At 44.1% G+C, this 26,977-nt stretch overlaps 1 protein-coding gene across 6 annotated transcripts in view; it reads left to right on the forward strand.

Annotated features, from left to right (window-relative positions):
* Positions 1 to 26,977, forward strand: part of CSK (C-terminal Src kinase) — a 528,738-nt gene that overhangs the window by 95,308 nt on the left and 406,453 nt on the right. For 3 of the 6 annotated variants that reach the window (XM_085643801.1, XM_085643797.1, XM_085643798.1), the window contains one exon: positions 5,464 to 5,521. The exons of 2 other annotated variants lie outside the window; for them this stretch is intronic. The gene's annotated coding sequence lies outside the window, so the exon portion shown is untranslated. Of the gene's footprint in view, positions 1 to 1,502; positions 1,611 to 5,463; positions 5,522 to 26,977 lie in introns of all 6 variants that reach the window. One more of the 6 variants, XM_085643799.1, reaches the window with a different exon arrangement.

The following is a 26,977-nucleotide window of genomic DNA, read 5'->3' on the forward strand; positions in this document are numbered from 1 at the left end:
CCACACCCCAGGTACCTTGGTATTGACTATTCGGGACTATGGTTCCCCATACCGCAAGTTGCACATCAAAAGGCGAATTCACCTGCCCCCTCAAGATAGAGGGCGTGTGGGCCAGCATGACGACTGAGCCCCTAACATAACCGTGCCAGAGCCAACCCAAGAAGGGATCCCCCTCTGGCACCCAATGGGGATGGGCTGGGCAACCGGGCCATACCTTGGACCCCTGGCGCAGTCGCCATTCCCCTACATCCTCCAGGACCATGTAATGGAGTACTGAGAGGCTAGGGACAGTCGCTGTTGTGGGAGACCCAACCCCTACGGCAACCCCCCGCCCCGGTTCTTAAATCAAAGGCTTCCTAATTCATAATTCGCCTGCACTTCAATTACTGATGCCAAGGTTGTCCACCTGTCTTGTGACCAAACATGACTCCTTCCCCGCCACAGGCCTGGGTGGTTCCCCGACCAGCCAGGCCTCCCACTAAGGCCGGTGTATCAGTGTTGAAACAAAGTTTGATTTGCAAATGCAACCAGATTCTCCGCGAAAAACATGTGACCGCTGTCTGAAAGATGTACTCCATCCTGGTGAAACAATGCCTCCCCCATGATGCACCATGGGAGATCGTTTTCAACCGGGGGGTATTCAGAAACTGCTTCATACGGCCATTGAGGCGTCTGGCCTTATTTGAACGTTCCACCATTGACTCCATATCTCATTTACCGTGGTCACACACACAGACTGCCACAAGGCCACAGTCCACAGTGATTTTGAATATACCCACGTTTTATCAGAGCGATTTGCATTTTATACAGGGGGGCCAAGATTGTTTAACCCTGACGCTACACCCAACTCCTAACTAACATGCTGCGAGTCCTCTCTACTTGCCTCCACAACGTAGGAGCCTATGAGCCCAGATCTCCACATTTTACTGCCAGATTAGTCTAAGTGGTTCTAATTGTGTTTTCACATGTCCTGATGAAGACCCCAAGCTAAGGATTAAATACCCTACACGCATCAAGGGGGTAGAAACGTCGACGGTCTTTCTTGGTTCTTTCACGTACAGATAACAAATTGATTTCCTGTGTCACGAGATACTATGTTTCTTGCATAATTTGCCTTCAAAGTGGTTGGATAGATCACAGTCTGTGATTTGTATATATTGCACATTGCCTTTCCTCTTCTATAACCCTCACAAGCGACACCCTTTTTGAGCACCTTTTCCTTCCCTTTCTTGGAGCACCTTTTTAGAAATGTACAGATATTTGTGCTGTCATTGAATATGAACACAAGTATATCATGAATATGAATAAATCGTATTGATTTTATCAAGGTGATGATTTGATTCCATGTTAATTCAAATTTCCATTGTGACAATTATTTTTGTACGGGCGCCACAGGTGGGCTGGAGCTTTGTGTTGATGTGCCTTCTGTGTTGATGTGCCTTCTTGGCTATCGATTCTGCTGTGCAAAAAGATAAGCTGATGGTGGCTGTGCTAATTTTCAGTTCGAGCGGCTCTGTTCTGGTGTGAACGGGCCTGTGTGCAGTCGTGAAGAGCCCAAAAGCTTGATTTCAAGAGCTCGAGATCCAAACCAAGGGTCCAGGAACTGAGAGGTACCACTTGGTGGGAGGGGCAGGAACTGTTGTTCAGTTGTTTATGCACCTGAGACTCGGATCAGTAGGCCAGCAGACTATCCCTTTAAGTCACTCTGGGATCCTAGATTCAAGGTGAGCTGCATGCCCAGTTCTTCTTCCCCAGGCAAGAGGTCATCAAGGCAGCAGGTCCTTCTGATCAGCAGTCCAGCAGAGGAGAGGCACAGTCCTTGTAGCAGTGCAGCATTACTCCTTCCTTGCGGAGTATCCACAGGTTCAGACGTGTACTTTAAAGTTGCTGTTTAAGTTCCTTCTTTTATACGCAGTTGTGCCTTCGAAGTGGGTAGAAGGTTCAAGAGGCATAACATTGAAGTGCACAGTTGCCCTTCTTTTCTGGTGCCTGCTCCAGACTAAATACAGGGAGTATGCAGTCCTTTGTGTGGAGGCAGGACATAGTGTATACAAGTATAAGTGTGGCTGAGTCCAGCGCCTCCCTCATCCTGCCAGTGTGGCCCATCCACTAACATCTAAGCTTACATTGTGTGTGGCTATCTAGGAGGAATACACTAAACTCAACTGTCAGTTACACTCAGTCATGTGACCAGAGACGAGCTGCAGGCACCAAGTTGCTAAAGCAAGCAAATGCCAACTTTCTGAAAGTGGAATTTTCAGAATTGTAATTTAAAATCTGACTTCACCATAAGTTAGGATTTTAAATTAGAATTCCAGAGACACAAAACATGAACTGACTATCTCTTCCATTTGGAAGTTACATTTATAAATGTAATGAGACAACTTCAATGTTATCCTATGCAGACGTAGGCCTTGTAGTAGAGAAAAACAAATTGAAGGGTTTTTCACTACCAGGACATGTAAAACTTGAAAGTACATGTCCTACTTCTTAAATACTTTGCACCCTATCCTCTGGGCTGTCCAGGGCTGACCCTAGTGGTAACTTATATGCAGGGCTTTAAGTGGGCCGGGTCTCACCGGGTCTGAGCACCGGCAGTTTTTTAAAGGGAGCCTCAAAACGGGTCTCTATTGGGCTCTCTTTAGTGCGACGGCACAGTCGGTCCGTTTTTTTTTCGGAATGCAGGGACAGCAGCACATCTATGTGCGCGTGCTCACACTGCTCACTTCTAACTAGTGGAGAAGTTACGGCATGACATCATGCCAGGTGAGCGTTGTAAGGGAGGGAAATCCTTTAAGGAGTAATTTTCTCTCTGGATTTCCCTTCTGTTTTTGAAACTCAGGAACAGCAACATTGTCGTTGTCACCAGGGCTTTATGTGGAAGCTTTTTCAATATTCTATACAAGCCATAGTTGCTGCTTATTTATCTTATGCAATTAACAACCATTGACAAAGCCAATAGTTCTGACTTGTGGGTATGATGTTACTTGTATCATATATCTGGATGCAATGACAAACCGCAAAATACAAGTCAGGTGGCACACTATGCTGAGCACTGATTTTTTTTCCTTGCGTGTTTTTAAGCTATGCCCTTAATTACATTGGCCACGCCCCTTTGAGAGACAATCCCCCTCCCCCCCCCCCAGTTTTTTCATCACACTTACAGCCCTGCTTTTATGTATTAAAAAAATGTTTTGGACTGGCAAAAGGTATATTTTGCGAGGTCGAAGTGGCAGTTTTAACTGCATATGCAGGCTCTACAATGGCAGACCTGAGGCATGTTTAAAGTGCTACATAAGTAGGTGGCACAATCCAGTGCTGCAGACCCACCAGTCAAACAACAAAATGAGGTGTCCCGGAAGACTGTTTGATCTAAATCGGGGTAAACCTTAGACCATTAATTCTAAGGTTTAAAGCTTTTGTCAGCTCAATTTAGCTTTTACAAAAAGACATTCAAAACCAATTATACATGTCTTTAGAAAGAGTAACACATTGTTAGGTTGCACATTATCATCCAATATTAAAGCGCATTATCCAACATAAATACACATGACAAAATCATTTTAATTAATAAATACAAAGACAAAACCTCAATCATATGTACAAGCCAAAAACATTTGACCAGTCCTAAGTTCAAATTCAAACACTAGGCGGACATTAACTCCTTGCTAAAGACGTCTACAGTCCTGCCTGTCAACAGATAATGGGAATACAAAAAATATATCTGGTGTTGTCAACACTACGAGGGAAAAACACTATTTAACCAATTCCCTTGTGGCACACCCCATCAAAAGTACCCCATACTCTAGAGTTTACGCGTTTTGAATCCCTAGTAGTTACGGGATTCTCCTCAGGACTCTGACTCGGTCGTAATTAGCAGCGTGGCATGAATCTGGAAAGGCTGTTAGCAGAAGACGAAACTTTTACTCTTCTGGTAATGAGGCTTGAAGTAATCAGGTGTGTTGAATCTCTCTAAGTTGGTCTGGTATAGATCCAATTTATTTAAGCCGGCAGAGCGCCGTCAAAAATCGTGGCTGCAATTTTGTCGAGTCTACATATAAAGAATCCTATCTATTCCCTGTGTTTTAGAACGTGGGGGGGGCTTGTCACTCCATTGTGCTTGTCTGTAGCATTTAATTTACAGGCCCTGGGTATATGTAGTGCCACTTTACTAGGGACTTAAATGTAAATTAAGAATGCCCAATTGGGTACAAGTCAATATTACCATGTTTTAAGCAGAGAGCACAAGTACTTTGACACTGGTTAGCAGTAGTTCAGAGCCCAAAGGCCGATAATAACGAATCCAGCAAAAAGTAGGAACGCGAAGGCAAAAAGTTTGGCCGTGACACTCCAAACAGGGCCAGGTCCATCATAAGGGAACAGCCACTTTGAAATGAGACGTCCAAATTTCTGGCTAGCGCATTTTGATCTTCCAGGACATTAGGCCAGAGAGCTAGATTAGGAGCCACCAGATCAAGTAACAGCAATGGGACTATGTGACAATTGGGGAGCAGTAAGACGTGGTCTGAAGTCCACAAAATTGAAGGTGGTACACGGAGACAATAAGTTTAAATGTGCTCAACCCAAGACGCCCAGAAAACATTTGCATAGCATTTATTTTAAAGGATCTGGTAGCCACGCTAAATCGTGGTGTGGGCGAGGAGAGGCTAGATGGGAATGTTGCATTAATGAGTTTGATTTTCCTTGAGGTGTAGTGCTTTCTTTCTGTGCGCTTTTCGGCCCCTCGCCTTTCTCTTTTGTATAATTTTCATTACTTCTCTTTCCCTTTCCTTCCTGTATATTTCCTGTGAATATGGTTTTGAAGGACATAGTTGATACGTTGTGTTCTTATCTGTGGTGGATAATGTGGATGTTCTTTGTGTGTGTACTTTTCTTTCCATTGACTGAGTTTTTCAGTGAATGTGTACATTGTGAATTGAATTGCTCAATCAACGCATGTTTTAAATAAAATGTTGCTGTTCCAGTTTTCCCTCGTATCCAACCAGTTCTCTTTTGCAGCCTTGAAGTTCTGTACGTAAAGCTTTGAAGCAGCCAGCACTGCACTTATACTGTTGCCCGCTCTTGTCTGCGGCTGTCCCTTTTCTTCCGGTCTCTCCATGCATAGGTATAGAGTGGCTCCTCTCCCCGGAGGCCCTTATTGGCTGGTTCTTGTAAACGCCGGAGCGGGCACGAGCGTGCGCTGCCTCCCAGCTGGAGCAGTAAAGGCCGGTCCCCGCTTCCTCTTTTTTGACCTCTCTGCATTTGCTTCCTCTTTCCGAGGTAAAAAGCGACGGTGTTTAATTCAGCCTTTTGCAAGCCGTGCTATTAATAGCCTTCGTCTTTAGGGCATTGGTAGTGCTCAGGTTCGAACCGCAGCAATAGTATTCCATCCAGTGACTAGTTATGATCATAACCTACTGAACGGCATAATGCTAATAATGTCCCTTTTTATTATCCTTATAGGGAATTGGCTCCTGATACACCCGTGTGGCCGATGAGTGCGGTGAAATCGAGCCGTGAGGTAAGTAGCTTGTGCTAATGTCGGCGCTTTAATTGGGGGGTGAGGTGGGTGGGGGGCTCTTAAAGGGGCGTGCCCGATGTAATTAAGGGCGTGGCTTACAAACACTTCAGCTAGAAATTTGTGCTTCGCATAATACTGTGCCGCCTGTCTGGCATTTTGCTGTTTCTATCGTTGCATCCATACATATAATACAGCAAGTAACATTACCCCTACAACGAGCCAGGACTATTGTGTAGTAAGTGGTCACCCAGCTTACACCATTACATATTGGCTTTGCCACTATTTTTTTTTTTTTTTAGCTGCATAAGATAAATAAGCAACAACTATGGCTTCATTGTATATAATGTTGAAAATGCCTCCATTCTGAAATGATGAGACTGTGAAAGAACTTTAACGAGTTTCTTTGAAGTTACATCACAAGCAGTAAAGGGTGCTGCTGCTGCAGATGTAAGACTTCTGTTCACCGAGGGTGAGGACAGAAATGGAGAGCCCAATAGGGACCCCGTTTGAGCACCTGCTTTTTAGAACTGCCGGTGCTGACCACTGACAGGACCCGGCCCACTTTAACCCCAGGCTAATGTGTTCAGAGCATCCTCGGGAGGCGGTGCATTGAAAGCACCAGGGTAGAGTGTGGCTTGAGCTGCGAGGGCTGGGAATGTTGGCTAGGGCACCTTCATTTTTAGCAGAAATAAGGTAAGGAGAAAGAATGCAGGATATGCGGGATTGACTAGGGATAGATCCAAACAAAACTGCACAGGAAGAGAACAATGAAGCAAAAAAGGATCATTTTGCAGGTTCTGTTTTTCAACCTTTTTTATTTTCAACAGCATTGTATCGGTACATATCAAGCATCATTACCATATTTGCACCCCCCACAGAGGGTTCCAGCAACTTTACATCCACTTACATTTGAGCAAGGATTGTAGCAGCTCACTGCCTCTGTTCAATGTCCAACCATCTTCGAGATACATTGCTAGTTGAGAAACTACATGTCTTGGTACAATAAATGATGTGGGTCTAGCGGTCGTACCTTCTAGTTGGGCAGTGGAGAGGACACCACCTCAGCTGTTAACTGGGCCATCAGTGTTTGCCTTTCGCGCCGCAGCTATATCGTAGGGGAGATACAGATATCCCCTCTGTACTTATTCCACCTTCCCCCTTTATGGTCCCATTTCCTGGGGAATCCCCGTCCCTTAAACAGTCTTCTCTGCAATCATTGCACTATCCATGTCCTTTGCCCAATCACTCAAAAGTGGGACCACGTCCACCCCCCCCCCCCCCCCCCCCCATTTCTGTGCGATGTTGTGCTTCGTGATGGTAAAGCCCATCGAGGCCCAAGCCTGTTCAGCCTGGGAGAGGTCAGTCGCCTCCCAAATATTAAGAAGGCAGAGCTGGGGAGATAGCTTTAGGGGCTTGTCACAAGTTCTCTCAAGTTGACGGATAATCTTCTCCCAATAGTACTGAATTTGTGAACATTCCCATAATATGTGGACAAAGGTATCTACTTGATTACAATGCCGGAGACCGAGCGGGTCAGGGCGCCTACCCAGTCTAAACAGGAGCTTAGCATCAAAGAAGACCCGATGAAGGATTTTCAGCTGGATGAGCCGTAAACGCATGGGAATGGCCACTTCCCTCGGGGAGGCCAGTGCGTCACGCCAGTCCTCCTCCTCTATGCTTCCCAAGTCTGTTTCCCAGCTCACCCTCCATTTCTGCATCTGATCTGCACAGTTATTTACCAGTTTCTTATAAGTAAGTGATGGGGCCTTGTGGTTCATGGGATCCAATAGCAACCGGTCTTCTAAGAGGGGGAAGAGTCAGGGAGAGGGATCCCCTTTGGCAGGGCAGATGAAATAGCATGACTAATCTGTAAGTACCTGAATGTTTCGGATTGTGCCAATTGGTACTTTGTCTGGAGGTCAGCAAATGAGGCCAGCTTCCCTTTCACCCACATGTCCCCAACCGTGAAAATCCCAATTGTGTCCTATCCAGGGCATTGACTAAGTCGTCCCAGAATATCAGTCTCCCATAGTGGAGTCGCGTTAGTCAGACGATTATACCAACCCAATTTTCTTGTGACTCAGTGCCAAGTCTCAACCATACGGGCCATGGGGCCGGTTAAATTAGGTTTACGGGGATTGGTGTAAAGCGCCCTATTATAGCTGCCCTGTCTCATGAGCCAATGGTCTGTACGGAAATTGGGCTCGTCGTGGGGGCCGAACACCCATCTATTGACTGCAGTCAGGTGGGAAACTTGATAATAGAGTCGTAAATTTGGTAAACCAATGCCCCCGTCGTACCATCCGATTGTGAGCTTGTTCATTGTAATTTGTGGCGTACTGTCTTCCAACAATAGGCCCCGCCCCATGCCATCGATTTGGGAGAAATAGGATTTTCCAGTATTGGGGTATCTTTCATAGATTCCCATGCCTGAATCATTCCCTGTCGTCTGAGTGGGAGTCCCAAGGTACATAAAAATAGCAATATATATACATATAGAAACCATATCATAGGTAACCTAGAACCAGGAAGTAAAGTAGCCAGAAATTGAAAGGAAAAATTCCTCCACTTTTATGACTCATCCAAGTCATTATATATAGGCCAAACTACAGCCAATCAGGCGACAGCACCACCCAGAATGTTCTCAGAGGCTCAGGCTCTCAGATTTTCTACCGCACGTCATGTGAAGGGAGTCTCCCTGATTTCTGCTCAGTATTTCTCTAGTTTCTTCAGGAATTCTTCATTTTATGATGTCTTCTTTAAATAAATCTCTCTTTTAAATCTTGTGGGAAGCTCGGGCTGTTTTCAGAAGATCCCCACAAGAAGTGCATTTACTGCTTGTATCCTGACCGCCAGATGAGAGACTGCAAGATCTGCAGAACTTTCCCACAAAAGACACTCAGGGACAGAGAAGAGCGGCTACTTCTGTGGCTACAGAAGATTAAAGATCAGGACAATCCCTTATCTGAAGTTGGTAGTATTGCCTCTGTCCAGACTACTTCCTCTAGGAAGAGGACAGCTGACACGGATTTATCTTCTCCTGGGTCTAAGGTGTCGAAAAAACAGCACACTTCTAAGAGTGCTGAGCTGCCTTCTACTTCAAAAAAGGCTCCTCCACCTTCTAAGAGTAAAACTCTTCCTTCTACGCCCCCGAGAAAGACTGTGAAGTCTCACGCTTCCAAACGAGTTTCTGACAGAGATTCACCTCAGAAACGGGGTCCCTCGTCGACGAGCTCGACGATGATGTCTTTGTCGACGAAGCCTACCGTCGGCGCAATGTCTACGTCGACTGCTACCTTCTCGTCGCCGAAGCCGCAGATAATGTCGTCGACATAGTCGCCGTCGACGCCGGTATCCGTCTCCGTGAAGCCAGTCTCGTCGACGGAGGTGAGATCTACGGTCAACGTTCCTTCCACGAAAATTAAAAGAATCTAGTTGAAGGCCGCCTCGTCGACGGCCGCCTCGTCGTAGAAGTTTATCTCGTCGACTATCACTTCGTCGTCCGCCTCGTCGACGATTGCCTCGTTGACGGCTACCTCGTTGATGCTACAACGGTCTTCATGCACGGCTCTTCAGGTTTGTTCTTCGTCTACGCCAACAACATAGTTTGCGGCACCGTCTACACAGTTGCCTCCGTCGACAGCAACGCCTTCCTTGCTACAAAGACGTGGGGCTTCCTTGGAGGTTCACTCTCCAATTCACATCTCCCCCTCTAAGGTTCCTCGTGTTACCTGAACAGTTGCTGGATGGATTACGAAGAGGATGGTGACGAATCGGATGAGGGTGATCGGTTTCGCACTGCCAGGAGCCCTTCCGAGCTCTTCATTAAATATCAGGATGTGGATCAAGAAGAGGATTTATGCCAGGAGACTGTTCCTTCAGCTCCAGATCCAATTCCTACGGCCCAAATGCCTTTGACTCTTCTAAATAAGCTGCAATAAATGTTGGACGATTAATATCGCCGTTTCCCTCCATCTGAATCGGCTTATTCTATACCACCTACACCTGTTCCTCAATCTTCATTAGCATTGAGGTCGCCCAGACCAAATTCTCCGGTACCTTCGCATCACTCTCAGGACGCTCACACCACGGATGACGATAGGGAGGAAGGTGAACTGGATGACAGATCACTCATGACAAAGTGGGACGACAACCAGATTCAAACTCTGTCTCCATCTACTCCTGCTCCGGTTGACTGTCCTCCAGTTGACATCGGAGGTTTTCATCTTCTCATGGAGAGGGCAACACAACAGTTCCTCCTTCCTATGGAAACAAAGAAGGATGATTGTTTCCTTTACGATTTTAAAGATCAGCAGAGGAAGCAGATCCGGTCGATTCCTATTATTGACTTTATTTGGCAGGAAGCACTAAAGGTTATGAAAGCGCCTGCTTCTATTCCTCCGGTCTTGCCCCACCTCAAGAAGAAATACAAGGCACCAGCATGTCTGATAGGTCAGCCAAAGGCAGATTCCGTTATCACCCAAGCGGCTCAACGTCTAGCGCGGAATCCCTCTTCTCCACTGTCAGCTCCTCCTGATCGGGATGGGAGGCGTCTGGACGCTATTGAAAAGAAAGTTTCGACCATGGCAGCAACTACCGTCAGTTCAGCTAATTCACTCACCATCTTAGGTCGATATGATAGACAGATGTGGTCGGACATTTCGCCCTACATCGACATGTTGCCTGAGTCCTCTAAGTCTGAGGCGCTAAAAATCCTTCAGGAGGGTGAACGAATCTCGGCTGAGATTGATTCGGCTGTGGATGTTGCGTCTACAGGTTTTCGACAACTGGCAGTTGCCGCAGTCCTGCGGTGACAGGGCTGGCTAAAAGCTACATCATTTTGCCAGGAGGTTCAGGCTAAAATAATTGATATGCCTTTTGACGGCGAGTCTCTTTTTGGTCAGCATGTGGATGAGGCCCTCCAGGCCATTTAAAAAAGATACCGAGACAGCAAGATCTCTCGGTACTCTTCAGTTTCATAAACCGCCTTTTTGTGGCGCTAGAGGCCGTGGATCCTTCGCCGGTCGAGGAGGCTATAATCAGCAAAGACAATATCAGTCCTATCAGAGTAACCAACGTTACTCATCTCGGTGTCAACAATCCTTCAGGCAACAACCAACTACCTCTTATTCACAAAACAGAAGAAAGTCTTCCTACCGCGGACGTGATACGTCTAAAAAGCAGTAACAACTGCCACCTGCTCTACCGCTTACCCCTTTAAAAGTTGGAGGAAGAATCTCCCGTTTGTACTCAAACTGGTCAGCTATAACAACAGACAAATCGGTCTTGGACATTGTGGCCAGAGCTCATGATCTAGAATTTGGAAAACTTCCTCCGAATACTCCTCCCAAAGACCACCTCCAGCTCACCTCACAGAGCTGGAGGTGGTCTTTGGGAAAGGGAGCGATCGAGGTAGTTCCTCGGTTGCAAAGAGGGACCGGGTTCTATTCCAGTTTTTTTCTAATAAGAAAGAAATCGGGAGAATGGCACCCCATTTTAGATCTTCGCTCCCTCAACAAATATCTAAAAAAGTTATCCTTCCGGATGCTGACTCTTCAAGAAATTCTTCAACTCCTCACGGCAGGGGATTACATGACCACCCTCGACCTCCAGGATGCTTATTTTCATGTACCAATTATCCACAGACACAGAAAGTTCTTGGGGTTCAGAGTGGCTGGCAGGGGCTTCCAGTTTAAAGTCCTTCCTTTCGGACTACGTTCCGCGCCCCATGTCTTTACCAAGGTCTTAGCACCAGTGGCAGCTCACCTTCGACTGGAGGGAATTCAAATCTTTCCTTATTTAGATGATTGCCTTATCAAGGCGAATTCTTTCACAGTTGCAAACGCCCATACTCCGAGATGTCTGTCTCTTTTCCAATCTCTGGTCCTCTGTCAATTTCGACAAGTCTCTCCTCGGCCCATCACAAAGGAGAACGTTCTTGGGAGCCACCATAGACACTCTGCTGACACAAGCCTGTGTCTCAAACGAAAGGCAACTTAAACTTTGCAAACTTGCCCAACTGTTGCGATCAAGAAAGTACCTTTCAGTCCGGCAGTTCAAGTCACTTCTGGGGTTGCTGTCATCCTGCATTCCCCTGGTCCCCAACTGCCGTCTCAAGATGAGACCTCTGCAAGAGGAGCTTAACAAACAGTGGTTGCAGGTTTCGGGATCCTTCGACGATCACATCCACATCAATTCTCGGATTCGGGAAGCCTTACACTGGCGGACTTGCACAAAGAACGTGACAGCAGGCTGCTCATTTCTAGTGGAAGCTCCAAGTTTCGTCATCACCACGGGCTCCTCCCTCGAAGGATGGGGAGCGCATCTGCAAGGGCTCACTGTCAGCGGCAAATGGGATGTTCAACAATGGACTTGGCATATCAACCTTTTAGAGTTGCTAGCTATCTTCCTGGCCCTAAAGTCTTTTTGCACCATCATTCTCGGAGCATCAAGGTGGGACAAGATCCGTTTTACTGTCTCAGCAAGCCCAGCAAATGTAGGATTGGGCAATCCGACATCGGATAAGTCTGACAGCAATCCGTGTCCCAGGAGTTTCCAACGTCCTTGCGGATTCCCTCAGCAGGTCGACCGTTTCCATTCACGAGTGGGGGCTCCAACAACCAACTTTGGATGGTATTTTTCAAAAGTGCCGTCGACCCGATCTGGACTTGTTCGCGACCAGTCCGAACCGCAAATGCCCATTCTTCGCAAGCTGGCTTCCCCACAAGGAATCGTGCGGGAATGCGTTTTCGATGAACTGGTAGCAGATTTATGCCTACTCTTTTCCACTGATACCGTTGGTTCCCAGGGTTCTCCGGAAAATGAAGAAAGAACCTGGTCGCCTAATACTCATAGCTCCCAGGTGGCCTCGCCAGTTCTGGTTCACCAAACTTCTCCTTCTCTCCGAATGCGATCCCATTCAATATCAAACCTTCTATCCATTCAGAAGGGACAGATCTGCCACCCGGTTTCCTGCATCTCTGCATTTAGCGGCCTGGCGCCTGAGCACCTTGAATTCGCTCACTTAAACATTCCTTTGGACTGAAGGGAAGTCTAGGCCAATGCTAGAGCGCCTTCCACAATAAAGACATACAAGCTCAAATGGAATTGATTTTGCCTGTGGTGTCAAGCCGCCAACATTCATCCAATCCAGGCAAAACCGGAACAAATTTTGCCTTTCTTTTTACATTTGGCAAGATCAGGCCTTTCCCATTCCAAGTATTCTTAGCGGCTATTTCAAGATTTCAACAGGATGGGTCCAACTCTCTGTACTCCTAGGGTTCATAGGACAGATTTGAAGTTTCTTTCATGGAAAGTGTCTCTGCTGTTGGCTCTCGCGTCAGCTAGGCGGGTCAGTGATATTCAAGCCTTCACTATTAAACTGCCTTTCCTTCAATTCACTAAGGACTCGGTAGTGCTACGCACTAACCCCGATTTTATGCCTAAAGTACCTTCGGATTTTCATCTCAATGAACCGGTCATTTTAAAGACTTTCTTTCCTAATCCTCAAATCACCTGCGGAAAGGACGTTACATACTCTTGATGTCAAGAGGTGTCTCAAATGCTATTTACAGTGGACATCTTCAATACGGAAATCTGATCAGCTATTCATAAATTATGGAAAGATGCGTACAGGACACCCAATATCCAAACAGTACATTGCTCGTTGGATTTCTGCTGCAATTTGTTTCTGTCCTCAGCATGCAGGCAGACCATTACATACAACTCCGAGAGCACATTCTACTAGAATCTCTTCTTCTACCGCTCTTTGCTGGTGTGCCTATTCATCAAATCTGCAGAGCTGCTACGTAGTCCAGCAGGCACTCCTTTACCAAGCACTACTGTCTGGAAGCTGCCAGCGATGCCGACACTTCTGTGGGACAGGTGGTTCTCCGTAATCTTTTTAAATAAGGTGAGCCTCTGTTCTTCCCTCCTCCTCTTGTTATTTTCTAACAAACAGATCTTCTATGATCTTCTGTGGCCGTTTTAAGTTGGGAGATTAAGTCCCCTTGAATCCTGAGGGTCCCTAGGGTCCAACTAGCCCATTAGGTACCTCCTGTAAGCGCCACAGAGCTGCGTTGCAGAGAGGTGTAAAAAGTAGCACGGCCTGGACCACATCTCTGCAACGCAGACCAGTGGCACTTACTGGAAGCACCTTGTGGGCTAGTTGGCACCCAGGGTCCCTCAGGATTGAAAGGGAATTATTTCCCCAACTTAAAACGCGCCACAGAGCGTGTTTGCACACGTCAACTCAGGCCCCGTCCCCTCCCTTCTCTACTGTGTAAACGCGCCCTGTGGCCGTTCTAAGTTGAGAGATGAAGTCCCCTTGAATCCTAAGGGTCCCTAGGGTCAAACTAGCCCACTAGGTACCTTCAGTAATCTCCACAGAGCTGCGTTGCATAGAGGTGTAAAAAGGGGCGTGGTCCCAGAACACCTGTCTGCAACGCAGCTCCCTGGCGCATACTGGAGATACCCGTTGGGCTAGTTGGCCCCCAGGGACCCTAAGTATTGAAGGGGAATTAATTCCCCAACTTACAATTGGCCAGGGGGTGCGTTTGCAGAGTGCTGCAAGGAGGGGGCGTGGCCTCCGGCGCGATGCCGGTCTTTTATTTATTTAATTTTTTTAAGGAGGGCGGCCCAGGGAACGCAACCCCCGGGTCATGGCTTTTTTTTTTTTTTTTTAATTCTTTAGGAGGGGGGCAATGTGCCCCCCCCCCCCCCCCCCCCCCCCCCTCCTCCTCCTCTCAGGCCACTTATGGCCCCGGGGACCCCATCCCCCGGGGCCGGCCTTTGTTTTTTATTATTTAAAAAAATATATATATTTATAGAAACACCTAGGACATGCTGGACAAACCATATGTACCTATCACCATGACGATTTGCGTGATATTCATTAAAAGGCGACTATGCATACAAAGAATCCACGTGGAATTTATTTACACCGCTAGTGAAGCTCTGACGTCCTACCGTGCCTAATCCCGGGTGCCGGTAGGTACTCTCCAAGTAGACACCCTTGTCGTTTATTTATACAAACATGGGTAGCTATTGACGGGCACATTTAATACACATGCACACTGAGCCATTGAAAGGGGATACGACAAAAATTCGACCAAACTATGCAAGAACCCCCCCCCTCACGGTTAATAAAACACACATCCACCGCCAGATGTGTAATACTTTTTATTTTACTCTCTGGAAAGGAGACGAACCTCACTTGAGAGTCACAGCGTGCTCCTGGCTGAGCCCAATGCTGTGTTACACCCACCAGTGCCCGCCGAGTGCCACACACCTCTGTGTTATATTCCACCAGCTAGCGCGTATGCTATGGCACTCTCTAGCCCATGTGCACTGTAACACCACCCCGTGAATATGTCATGCCACACTTGCCTTCACACGGGTTATATTGCCCCATCTAACGTGCCTTCCTCGATGCCTATGTTGTAACACACAGCGCTATGCCATACATATTACAATCTGGGATCCATATCTTTGTCACAGTGTATATGCAACGTTACACTCCCCAGCACATATTTTATTTTACAACTTTAGGACTAGTTAGGTTACACAACACTCCCCTGTGCATATTACACTCCAAGGCGCATAACGCATAGCACGCGCTAGTGCCTGTGCTATCTCGCGCTCTCCAATGAATCTGTCATTGCGCACAATGTATTGCATATTATATTTCACGCCCCGGTTCATCTTATGTCACACTTTTTGGTGCATAGTTTATACCATATACTATATCTAGTTTTCATTTTCACGCGTGCTCTCAGGACTATGTTCTATATAACACTGCGTCCACCTACCCTTTTCACGGGCATTACATTTTGCGATGGGGTTGGAGGGTCAGGGGGTGTTTCTGCCAAGTGAGCCCGGAGTCACAGTCACAAACGTCCTATTCTTCCTGAATAAAAGTGAGATTATGCTGCATACTTGTTCATATTTTAAGTAGTTCGCACAGACACACATTTTAAAAACAATAAAGTTCCTAATACCCGCCTTCTCTGAACAGTTAGCTTGCTGCCCCATCCACCTCCTCCCTATCCTCTGTTGTCTGAATCCATGGACTAGCCTCCTCCCTCTTGCCATGCATGGTCTGTTGTGCTGCCACTGCCCTCCATTTAGCATGATGTACCAGTCCACTTCTCCTGCCCTCCATTGCCCAATTATATGGCCCATCATTGACCTCCTGCTTAGCCTCTGTGCTTAGCTTGCTGCCCCTATTCTCCTTCCCCCTGCCCTCCGATGTCTTTGTGCATGCCCCTGCTCCATCGTTTTTGCCCACCATGTTCCATGGACCTGCCACTCCTATCTACTCTGAGTGTTCTGTTGAGCTGCCACTCCCCTCCCACCTGCCTAGCATTGTCAGATGACTGTAACCTCTCCCTGCCACCTCCATCCTGCCTGTCCACATGCCATGCCCCTATCCCCTTCCTTCTGTCCTCCATGGTCCATTTTACTGCCACACCCTTCTGCCCTCCCTGGTCTGTTGTGCAGAAACTGCTCCTCCTGCCTGCCCCCGCGGTCTGTTGTGAGGCCCCTTCCCCTGAACTCTCTTGTCTGTGCCCAGGTCCTGACCCTCCCTTCTATCCTCCATGGTCCTTTGTGCATGCCCCTGCACCCTCCTCCTTGCCCATCATAGCCATTGTGCTGCCACTAACCCTCCCGCTTGCCATGCATGGTCTTCTGTGCTGCCATGGCCCCTCCCACCTTCCCTGTGTGGTCAGCTAGCTGCCCCTGACCCCCTCCCACCTTCCTTCCATGGCCTGTGTGTATGCCATCATAGTCTCACTATTGCTCTCCATGGTGTGTCTTGTTTCTAGTGCCCATTCAGCCTGACCTCCATGGTCATCTTGCTGCTCCTGCCCTGCTCCCTTGACCCCAGCCCTCTGTTTCCATGTGCAGACTCCCATTCCCTCCCGGCTTGTCTGTTCCGTTGTAATGCCCCTGATCCGTCCCTCCTGCCCTTTATGGTCTGTTATGCTGCAGCTTTCTCTCCTGTCTGTCCATTATGGTCAGCTAGCTACCATTGCCTCTTTCCCCTCTGTTCTCTGTTGTCCATGTGCATGGTCCTGTCCCCTCCCTATTGCTTTCTATGGATTGTTGTGCTGCACTCCCGTCCCGCATGCCCTGTGTCGTGTATTGTGCTGCTGCAAACCCTGATGCCTGCCCTGTAGGGTCAGTTTGGTGCACCGCTCCATGTCCCTCCTGTCCTCTGTTATCCGAGTCCATGTCCTTACCCCAATTCCTCCTGCCTAGCATGATCCAATGTACCATACTTGCGAACATTTTGAACTTGGTAAGAGGGAGATTTTGAAAAAAAACTGGGGTATTGATTTTCCCCTTTGAGTTACATTGAAAAAGAGGAGATTGTAGACAGGAGACAGATCAAATAAAGCCCATTTGAGCTTAAAAACATTGGACGTTTCCTGGCTGAAATGGGTCTCTTGGCATGTATGGTTGTACTACCACTGCCTCTTCCTTCTGCCCACAATGGTCTATTATATTGCCACAGCCTCTCTTGCCAGTCCTGTATTGTTGGTGTGTTGCCCCTGCCCCACTTTCCACTGCCCTCCATAGTCTGTTGTGCTGCCACTGCCCTTCCTGCCTGCCCAGTGTGGTCAAATTGTTGCCTCTGCACTCTCCTACCTGCCTTCAATTTTCAGAGTCCGTGCCCCTGGCCTCTGCCTCTCAACAGTATCCCAATGAACAACTAGATTGCTAACATTCTATATTTATTACAAAAGTGTGGAACGCCTGACGTCATCTTGATGTAATCAAAACTGTAATACCTAGAGCATTTCCTTTAGAAATTACATATATGAGGGGGTCTTATTTGCATCAAAATTATGGTTAGTGCTCTAAAAAACTAAAATGAGGACATATTTTCTGAGTTTTCAAATAGCGACAAAGAACTTTTAAATTATTTGTAATCTTTGTTTTTTTTATCCAGTTGACCACTTGATTAAATGTTGCACTTAGGGGAGAGGATGTGGTGTTACTTCCAGAACTGCAGACTTTGCAACTGGGGACCCAGGTTGGAGTTTCTGCTGCAGCTCAACATTCTGTGATTCTGGTCAAATCACTTAATCTCCCCATGTCTACAACCAAAATGAATTTGATCTTGTGTGATGTAACCAATGCTCATGTAAAACACTCCAATACCTGACAAGTCTGCACTATATAAAACTGCAAATACACAAAAAATAAGTGTTTTGTACACTTCTGTCATTGGGCTACATGTGGGCTACATCTGGGTGATATTTGGGCTACATTTGGGCTCTTTTGTCTCTGGTGGCCATCTTGGGAGATTTATTTGTTATGAAGTTTCCTAATGTCCTCATTTACTGCAGTCTCCTCAGTAGGAAATAATTTCAGTTTTTTACTTTGATTCCATCAAGAAGGCATTCAGATGTGTCACACATTTGCCATAAATTCAGAATGTTAGCACTCTAGTTGCTCATTAGATCCCTGTAGTAAAGCTACTGCTCACCAGGGAAGTCTGCTGCTGGTATTGAAAGTGCATGTTTCAGTCTGCATGTCAGAATTTTTTAATGAAATAGATGAGGATTTGAGAAGTCACTCAAAATGTGCCTTAATTTTTCTTTCTGCAGCACTAATCATACTTTCTATGGCAAAATGAACCCCCTCATTTTGTTCCTTTTTAAATTAAATGTTTTAAGAGTTACCACTTTATTCCAATCAAGATGGCTTCAGGTGTGCAATACGTTTTTCATAAGTAGGACTGTTAGCGCTCTAGTTGTTCTATAGAACACTCTGGGAAGCTACAGTAGAACACAAAGGAATCAACTGACATTCTCTGCCCTTATTGGATGTACATGTTTTACTGAGAATGTCAGACTTCATTCTCACATGACTGAGAAAGATAATGTGAATTTACAGAAAATATGCGCTCAGTTTAGCTTATAGATCACCTTCCAAACCTCTGTGGGAAAAGCATGAGAAAATAGTTTTCTCTCAAACATGATTCATGATATCACAGCAGAAGGCTTTTTCACATGGTAAAATCACCTTAGAACACACCACAATTCCTAAAATGAGTATGGTACCATCAACAAATGATTTATGATGTAACTAAAGTCTTAAAAGCATTGCAGTTAATAGAAGGTTTTTAATGAGGTGCTATCATGTATATTGGTCCGAAGATGGCTTCCAACACTTCTTGGATGAAGTACTGACAGCCAATCAGATCCCACGATGAGATGTGTGGTTAGGCTCCGCCCAGATATATCTATCTTTTTAACTCGAATTGTCTCAGGAACTACTGTACGGATTGACACCATTTAAGCAAAAGGCACAATTCTGAACTGAGGACTACCTCTTTGCCAAATTTGGTGAAATTCCGTTCAGCAGTTCGGGCTGTAGCTGCGTCAACAGGTCCTATGGGAAAATGCATGGGGAAAACGTGTTTTGGGACCCCCCTTATTTCTCGGCCCCCGCTTGACGAATCACCGTGAAATTTTCATAGCTGGGCAAAAGTTTGGAAACTTGCGCGAAGATTCGTCAATCGGCGCCAACGTTATTCCAAATAGAATGTTGCGGATTTCCTATGGAAAATAGGTCCCAACTATAACTACCTACTGGCGACTGCCAGTAGGTAGTAAATATATAAATATATAAATATATAAATATATATATATATATATATATATATATATATATATATATATATATATATATATATATATATATATATATATATATATATATATATATATTACCTACTGGCGGTCGCCAGTAGGTAGTTATAGTTAGGACCACGTTTCCATAGGAAAACCTCAACATTCTATTTTGAATAACTTTGGCGCCGGTCGACGAATCCTCGCGAATTTCTCAAAATAGCTGGGGCGCTACGCTCCGCTCCTACCCTGAAAGTCTCGGGGGGATCCGTCAAGCGGGGGCTGAGATAAAAGGGGGGTCCCAAAACGCGTTTTTCCCATGCATTTTTCCATAGGACCTTTAGAACGAGCTACAGCCCGAACGGCTGAACAGAATTACTCAAAATTTGGCAGAGAGGTAGTCCCTAGGTCAAGGAAGTGCCTTTTGTAGGTTTGGTGTAAATCTGTTCAGTAGATTCTGAGAAAATAGCCTTTAAATCAATATATATATCTGAGCCCGCTTACGGTACGCTTACCGTACGCTAACGGTAAGCGTACGGTGGCGTGCGCGAGCGCGATTCTGATTGGCTCTTAGATCTTAGTAAACATTCGAATCGGTCGAAACCAGGAAGCGGCGGCCGCCATTTTGTGTATTTCACTCTGAAAAAAAAGAGTGAAAACAAGGAAAGGGGGCAATGAGGAGAGTTACAGACCCCCTAACATTTGTAAGGGGGTCAAAGAAGGACAGAAAAGAACAAAAAAAACATTTATTGATTTTTAAAAAAATCACGGGGTACGCGTACGGTAAGCTTACGGTAAGCGTACGGTAAAAAAATAAAAATAAATAAATGAAAAGCAGATTTAAGAGTTTAGAAATTAGGGAGCTCTAAAAAGAGCTGTTGTGTTTATGAAGTCATTTTTTTAGTGGTACCTACAAGTAAGTACCGATGCAGAGTCTAAGGTTCAAGAGGAAGACTCTGTTCCCTTCATCATTGAAGTGCACACCATCGCCTCTATAAATGTCTTGCATGTCATAACGCAAGTTGTTGTGGTAAATGGCACCCATACCATAGTCACGGAGGAAAGCAGAAACAGATTTGTTGACGTGCTTTCTTGCTTTGTCAATCTGTGGACAGAAATGATTGGACCAGTTCCATTTTTGCCTTTGGCATATGTTGGAAAACACAAAGGCAGTTTTAGGGAAAAGTGTAAACAGTTGTGCAAAGGTGTCCTTCATAAGCATTTCCAGACCTACCCCAGTCAAATTGCCTAGGTCATTGCCACCACAGTGCACTATTATGAGGTGAGGGTGTTGGATTTGAATGAAGGATTTCACCAATGGCATCAATTGGTGCCACTTTAACCCTCTCTGACCAATCCATTTAATGTCTACATTTGGCAAAGCAAGGTCTCTCACCATATCTGTTTTCTCTGCAAACTTTTCACTCCAGAAGACATAGCTGTGCCCTACAATCCACACTGTGAACATCTTCAAAGGAGAACTGGATGCACTCAGGAGGTGTCTTTCAGTAGAATGGCAATATGAAAAGAAAGACAGTTTGGAAATGGAGGCATACATATTTTTTTCAAAACAAAAAGAACTGATTGGCTGTTTCATACCATTCTAGAATAAAAACTAGGCTGTATGTGTAAATTAATAGAAGCATGTTTTATATTGGTAAAAAAAAATGTGTAACCAAAGAACAGTACTATGGATTTGCTGTTAGGTTTGAAAAGTCAAGCACTCTTGCTCTGTGGAATTGAAACATTGTTTGGCGAACTTCTGACCTAACTCAACACAGCAGTGTTCCATGAGCTGTTGCTATGGTAGCAGGCAGAAGTCAAGTTGGGGGAAGGGTACTAGGCAGAAGTCAAGTTGGGGGAAGGGTACTTTTGGAAAAGGGTTGGTTTTCAACCAATAGAAATGTGTGATTACATTTGAAAAAAAGGGGGAAGCACTGAGATTTGAAACTTACAAGTATATGTGTGGAAAAATAGAGGGAAAGTTTGCCATTATCTGGTTCTGCTGAGAGGAGAGAGGTGAACACAACAGAGATCCTGGCTCTGATAATCTGCTGTTTGAGTGTCACATTTCTTTCACAACTAACTAATTTTAAAGGTGAGTTTACAGTTTGAGAGGGGATGTATGTGGTAACTTAAGAAATGAATAATAGAAATGGAAATTGTTTTTGTTGTAGTTACACATGGTGGTTTCATAATGTGTCAGTCTGTAAAAGTGATTTTCACTTGCCCCGAAAAAAAAAAGAGCAGTAAGTGTGCTTTCAAATTGGCAAAGAAATTTCGTTTTGGGACTAATGTGAAAACATGACTCTGTGTGCAGAGAGGAATTATAGGCAGAGATTTATTGCGTCTTGCTCTGGTGATTTCACAGTTGCATTAGATGGAAAGGGGGAGCGAATTTTTGGGGGAAGAAGCAGAGTCTTAGCACACACCCATGTGCTTGCCATGTATAGTCATGCACAGTATTTACAAGCGAGTGGGGTTTTCAGGTTTCAGTCTGTAATGCAAATACATTCAGCATCACTAAGGCTGGTTGCCCTTGCTGTAGTGTAGCAGTCTGGACATGGGCTTTTTAAAAAATCTGAAAAGTGGTTTCATAATGTGACAGTTTGTAAAAGTGATTTTCACTTGCCCAAAAAAAAGAGCAGTTAGTGTGCATTCAAATTGGCATAGAAATTTCGTTTTGTGACTATTGTGAAAAGAAATGTAGTAATATATTTAAATACAATGAAGGAATTGTTACAGAGAATCGGTGAGATCTGTACAAATAAAACTTTAGAATTTTATTGGATTACCATTGGAAATGTAATCAAAAAAGAATTTTAAAATTACTATTTGGTCTAAAGGAAATGAAATCAGATGTATTTTGGAGTTATTTGAGATATAATATTGTGATTATACTTCTGAAACAAACATATCAGACGGTATTTTAAAGAAATAAGTATTGGTATTAGATGATATTTTTTTAGAATATTATGCATTTCTATAATGTTAAGTTTAAGTAAAAAAAGAATCAGGGCTTTTTTAATACAATCTTTGTGATTGTTATTTTTTTTTGCCCGCTGTAAAATGATGAATGCAATTGCTTTCACAATTTATAGTGAAATGCAATATATTCTGAAAACAGCAAAAATAAGGCAAAAATATTTTATGGAAAAAAATGTAAATATGTGTACTGTATTATAAAATGTTTTAAAAATATTAATACTTTTTTCTTTTTTTCCAGATAGATATAGAAAATTTTCGAAAACTACAAACATTTTTAAAACTATTTTTAAAAAAAACAAATGAATAAATATTTTTTCAGTGAGTATGGTAAGTCAATAATAATAATTGTAGTCTCTCAAGGACCTTGTAATGTGTTTATTGATTTTTAGTGTTTTTAAAAAAAAAAAAAAAAAGTACGCGCACCGTACGCGTACGGTAAAAAAAAATAAAAAAAAGTTTTTAAAAACATATGTAAAAAAAAGATGAAAGATAAGGTTGGCTCTTAAAAGAACCGTTGTGTTCATGCAGGGACAGAGGAAAGGAAGCATGGGAAAATTATTCAAAGCGACAAATGTGTTGATCTATTTTGTTGTTCACTAGGGAAACACTGGTCTCCCTATAGCAAATTAGATCTTGACAAAATGTGCATCGAATATCAACCTTCCGAAATCGAGGGTTGATTTCCAGAGGGCCAGCAAAAGGAGATTCTCCCCCCACAGATGAAGGGCTCACCTGACCTGCAGAAGAAGGAGTCAGCCCTGCAGACGATGGTTCAGGCTGAGCTGCTGTGGATGTACTGGCTTGTCTTTCTGAAGAGTTACCTCCAAAAAGATGACCATGTGTCCTTCTGTGTACATCCTGGAGGTGTCTCTTCATGGTGTGATTCCCAAAGGAATACTTCCTGTTAGGATTACCTCTAGAAAGTACACGCTTACACAGCTTACAAGTCACTAAGGGTGCATTTACCTTTTGCTGGCCTTCAGGAAAAGTAAAATAATCCCATACATAAGAGGGCTTTTGTTTCCTCGATCTCTGCCTCAAGACAGTGCTGCTAGTGCTAGCCTCACTCTCAGAAGAGCTCTGCTGTTCTGCCATCGTATCCCAAAGACAAACCAGCTCCTTCTCCCAAGGGATCACAAGCAGAAATGAGGGGAATGGGTGTGGTGTAGGAGAGTTCTAGAACTGAAAGTAGTTTCAACCAATCAAAAGTTGTGTTTCATGATCACATGACCTACCGTACGCTTACGGTACGCTTACGGTACGCTTACGGCAAAAGTGCGCATGCGCGTAAAAAAGACACGCGCTTGCGCGCATGCGCAAAACAGTCACTCCCGGCACTTCCGCGTAACGTGCGCGTGTAGCGTACACGCGTACGCGTCCCACGCGGAGTACGCGCGGCTACGCAAATTGCGTAACTATACGCAAGCAGCGTAGGAAAATTACGGACGTTGCGTAAACCGTACGCTTACCGTGAGCTTACGGTACGCGTACTAAAAAAATAAAAAAAAAAATAGAAAAAAAGTACTGCAAATAAATTTTACATGTTTATTTTAAAAAATATATAAAAAAAACATATTTAAGAATTTAAAAAATTTAATCATAGTCTTTATAAAAGGTAAGAAAATTAAAATAAAAATATGTTAGAAAAAATAGAAGAAAAAAAAAAATTAGCATTTAAAAAACCTTGCAAATTCACTGAAAAAACCATGGGTTTCACACACGTTATAGTTAGGAATTAGCATTTAAAAAACCTTGCAAATTCACTGAAAAAACCATGGGTTTCACACACGTTATAGTTAGGAATTAGCATTTAAAAAACCTTAGAAATTCAGTGAAAAAACCATAGGTTTCACACACGTTATAGTTAGGAATTAGCATTTAAAAAACCTTAGAAATTCAGTGAAAAAACCATAGGTTTCACACATGTTATAGTTAGCTGGACATTTTACTCATAAAAAACCAATGAAATTCCCCCGTTATAGTTAGTTCAGCTAACTATAACTCGCGCGCCCGCAATGAACTGCTGATGACGTCACATATTACATCACTCATGACATGGTCAGTGACATCACTCATGACATCACTGATGACATCTCAAATGACATCACTGATGACCTCACTGATGACATCATCCTTGTGATAGAGTGGCAGACCTCCTCTTCCCCTAATAAAACCTTTGATACACACATTCAAAAATAGAGACTAAAATTTACAAAACAATGGACATACCAATAACAGTTACAACAACCTCTTCAGTAATTCTAAGATCCACATACACATCCACTCATTCACCAACAGTCCAATACAGTCACTCATACATGTACTCACTTATCATATGTACTCATACACCTATACATCCTGTAACACAATGCCACTCATCCATAGAGCTACTCACACACATAGTCACTCATGCTAATAAAGAATCAAACATACATTTACTTGCATATACAGTTATACACACACCACCACACTTACTTCTACGGAAACTTACACATACTTAGTCTTTTAAACAATCACTTATGGAAATACATACTTATTCATACAGGAACTCTTTCAATCTCTCACTCTCACATATACTCACATATATAAACCAATAGTCACATATACTAGTTTTAAACATATGTAGTTACTCATAAAGACACTATTGAGACAGTCATTCACTCACTAACACACCCATACACACACTCATCCACCCATGCAGTCCTGCACACATGCTCTGTTCAACACATACAAACAGTGAGTCACTCATTCATGCACCTATGCACTACGTCATACCCCCCACCGAACCATGCAGACACTCAGACTGATACTCAAAAAACCAACTAATAACCTATATAGACACCCATGTAGCTACTCACCAACCCATGCAGCCACTTATACACAAAGTGAAAAAATGATACAGATATTTATATATTTAAACATTACTCACTAAGCCATGTATTCACTATGATACACTTAATCAGTCAGTTACATAATCAATTTTTCAAAAAGAAATCATCCATTTAGACAGTAATATACCCATTTATTCTTCCATCAACCTTGAGATATACATATATAAAACATATTTAATTTTCAGAAAAACACACATTCACTGGATGATGTCATCAGTGAGGTCATCAGTGATGTCATTTGAGATGTCATCAGTGATGTCATGAGTGATGTCACTGACCATGTCATGAGTGATGTAATATGTGACGTCATCAGCAGTTCATTGCGGGCGCGCGAGTTATAGTTAGCTGAACTAACTATAACGGGGGAATTTCATTGGTTTTTTACGAGTAAAATGTCCAGCTAACTATAACATGTGTGAAACCTATGGTTTTTTCACTGAATTTCTAAGGATTTTTAAATGCTAATTCCTAACTATAACGTGTGTGAAACCTATGGTTTTTTCACTGAATTTCTAAGGTTTTTTAAATGCTAATTCCTAACTATAACGTGTGTGAAACCCATGGTTTTTTCAGTGAATATATATATATATATATATTCACTGAAAAAACCATAGGTTTCACACATGTTATAGTTAGCTGGAAATTTTACTGATAAAAAACCAATGAAATTCCCCCGTTATAGTTACTGTAAGCAACTATAACTCACGCGACCGCAATCCTCTGCTGATGCTAATACTGTATTTAGACACTTATTTGCCCATGTCTTCTTCCATTAAATTTTAGCTATACATCTATTACAAATTTTTTTTTTCCATAAAGACACATATGTCATCAGCAGAGGATTACGGTCGCGTGAGTTATAGTTGCTTACAGTAACTATAACGGGGGAATTTCATTGGTTTTTTATCAGTAAAATTTCCAGCTAACTATAACATGTGTGAAACCTATGGTTTTTTCAGTGAATTAGCAAGGTTTTTTAAATGCTAATTCCTAACTATAACGTGTGTGAAACCTGTGGTTTTTTCAGTGAATTTGTACGGTTTTTTAAATGCTAAGTTACTTTACGCCATTCGTGGCGTGCGCGCCCACTTAACGCAGTTCGTTCCATGCGCGCACGGGGCGCTTCGCGCACCGTGCGCGCACAGTGAGCACGCGGTGCGCTTCGCGCACCGCGCGCCCACTTTACGCAGTTAGTGCCCTACACGCAAGGTGGGCACGCAGTGCGCTACGCGCACCGCGTGCCCACGTAACGCACCATGCGCACATGGAGGACATATTATGCGCTTCCTTGTGATAGGTAATCTGTTAAATTTAATTTGTAAGTGATGACAATAATATGCCATGCACAGAGAGTGTGTTTTTTTTTTTTATATATTTTTTAGCGTAAGCGCACGGTACGCGTACGGTAAGCGTAATCGGCGAAATTTTAAAAAAATAAAAATTTACCGTTTTTGGCCTTGGGGGATCTTTGAGGACTCAACTAACATGGCTATGTGCATGGGCGCTGTCTAAACAGCCCCTTTATATGTTTTTTCCCTTTGTTTACAGCCCCTCCCTCACAGTGCGAGAGAGAAAATGGCGGCCGCCGCTTCCTGGTTTCGACCGATTCGAATGTTTACTTAGATGTAACAGCCAATCAGAATCGCGCTCGCGCACGCCACCGTACGCGTACGGTAAGCTTACGGTAAGCGTACCGTAAGCTGGCTCAGATATATATATTGATTTAAAGGCTATTTTCTCAGAATCTACTGAACAGATTTACACCAAACCTACAAAAGGCACTTCCTTGACCTGAGGACTACCTCTCTGCCAAATTTCTAGTAATTCTGTTCAGCCGTTCGGGCTGTAGCCCTGTCTAAAGGTCCTATGGAAAAATGCATGGGAAAAACGCGTTTTGGGACCCCCCTTTTATCTCAGCCCCCGCTTGACGAATC

This window comes from Triturus cristatus, chromosome 3_1 (genome assembly GCF_964204655.1).
Source record: "Triturus cristatus chromosome 3_1, aTriCri1.1, whole genome shotgun sequence".
NCBI lineage: Eukaryota > Metazoa > Chordata > Amphibia > Caudata > Salamandridae > Triturus > Triturus cristatus.